Raw genomic sequence first — 2,339 nt, 5'->3', positions numbered from 1 at the left:
TATAGGAATTCAGAAATATAACAAGGTAAAATTCACAGTGTCTGGCATCCAACAAAAAATGACCAGAACACAAGAAAGAAGGAAATCACAACTCATACAGAGGAACAAACTTAATTCATTGAAACTGACTCAGACATGACACAGATGATAGAATCAGTAGGCAAAGGCACCGAAACAGTTATATGTTCCAGAAGCTAGAGGAAGGCTTGAATATATTAGGTACAGATATGGAAGGTTTTTTTTTTTTTAAAAAAAAAAAAAAGACCCAAATTGAACTTCTGGACGTGAAAACTACAATGTCTGAGATGAAAAATACACTGAATAGGATTAATGGCAGATTAGACATTGCAGAAGAAAAGATGGGTCGCTCCCCTACAAAACCCTCAGTGAAGTCTACTTAACTTGCTGACATTTTTGTGTGAGTTGATTTGGGTGAACAACTCAAGGAAAGTGTTGAGATTTTTAAAGAAAGTGTCCTTGCACAACAGCAAGGACAGGGCCCAAGGCAGGGAGCCCTAAGAGAGTAAGTGCTTCACATTAGGGATGGGTCCTGCTTTGATTTCAAAGCAGGCTTGGAGGAGCCCCAGCTGACATCCTAGTTATTAAGAGTTCTTTCCCAAATTTTCTTTGGTTGCTTTGGCAAATTCCGCCCCCGCCCCTGTGCTGCCGAAAAGGCCCAGTGTTCCTGCGACCACAGCAGGTGTGTGACTTGCAGGAGCATTGAAATCTGCTACGTGAGGAAGATGGGTAAAATACTGGGTCTTCAAGAACCTCATAGTTCAGTTGGGAAAACAGAAACATAAAGAAATCATCTCTGGGACTTCCCTGGTGGCGCAGTGGTTAAGAATCTGCCTGCCAATGCAGGGGACACGGGTTTGAGCCCTGGTCCGGGGAGATCCCACATGCCGCAGAGCAACTAAGCCCGTGCAGCACAACTACTGAGCCTGTGCTCTGCAGCCCGCGAGCCACAACTACTGAGCCTGCGTGCCGCAACTACTGAAGCCTGCACGCCTAGAGCCCGTGCTCCACAACAAGAGAAGCCACTGCAATGAGAGGCCTGTGCGCCACAACGAAGAGTAGCCCCCGCTCGCTGCAACTAGAGAAAGCCTGTGCGCAGCAGTGAAGACCCAACGCAGCCAAAAATAAATTAATTAATTAAAAAAAAATCATCTCTGGACAATGGCATGCAGTCTGTAACATGCTGCCTATTGTGTGCTGATCTCATGGTAGACAGGTGCCATGGAAGTAGGACATTGTTTATCTCCATTTTACTGCTATGATAGTTGAGACATAAACACCTTAAGGAATGTTCCCAAGGTCATACAGCAGGTAGTAGCAGGGCCATTATGCCACCTTACCCCTGTGGCTACATAAGATACAAAAGAAACACAGAGGAGTGAACTACAGTGTGGCAGGGCTCAGATCCGGCTTTTCAGAGGAAACCCTTGTTCAGCCTCCCAAAGGATTAGGAGTTTGCCAGGTGGGCCAGATAGGGAAGGACATTGCAGGTAGAAGGAACAGCAGGTGCAAAGGCACAGAGAAGGCAAGAAAGGGGATGTTGAAAGGTTGGGAGTGGTGAATAGTGAGGCAGAGCAGAAAATGAGCCCAGAGTGGTAGGTGGGGACCAGTGGGAGAAGGGTCCCGGGCACCTGGCCAAGGATGTGGATTACAGCTGGCCAATCATTTCCAGCCTCATATCCTTGAATTCTGAGGCACCATCAAGAAGTACAGAGAATCAGCAATCTATTTGTGTGTGTGTGTAAAGAAGACATGCCTCTTTTCTATTGAGTCTAAGAGACAAAGGTAAATAGATATTGGCTTACACAGATTCACTCCCACAGATGGGACTGCTTGCTAATGGAAGACTTTATGAATAAAATACATCCTCATTATAGAGTTTTATATATTTCCAAGTGCCACTGATTGATGTAATAATCTGTGGCATAGGCATTCATGTCCTCAGGTTATAGACGTGCTCATTTATGTGCCCAGAGACACACTGGCACAAATTAGTGATTAAATCTCAAACTCTCTTCTTACTTCAAGGCATGTGGTGTTCTTTTGGTCCCGTAAACCACAGCCCTTCTGTATGTCTCCGATGACACTTTCAGAAGATTGGGGATGGGGAGCAGGCAGTGTGGACATGTTAGGTGGCAGGACACGCCTGCAATGAGAAGCCTGTGCATCGCAACAAAGTGGGTGCCAGAGCCCGAGGGGTTCTGGGTGTCTGTAGTGATCCAGGACCACATTGGCTGGCACCCTCTGGCCACCTAATCAGGTGGAAGACCCGGAAACCCTCACTCTTGGCTTCCCAAACTACAGGGATGATGTCATTGACT

The sequence above is a fragment of the Delphinus delphis genome, chromosome 19, assembly GCF_949987515.2.
Source record: "Delphinus delphis chromosome 19, mDelDel1.2, whole genome shotgun sequence".
Lineage (NCBI taxonomy): Eukaryota > Metazoa > Chordata > Mammalia > Artiodactyla > Delphinidae > Delphinus > Delphinus delphis.
Note: the sequence above shows the minus strand (reverse complement) of the source record.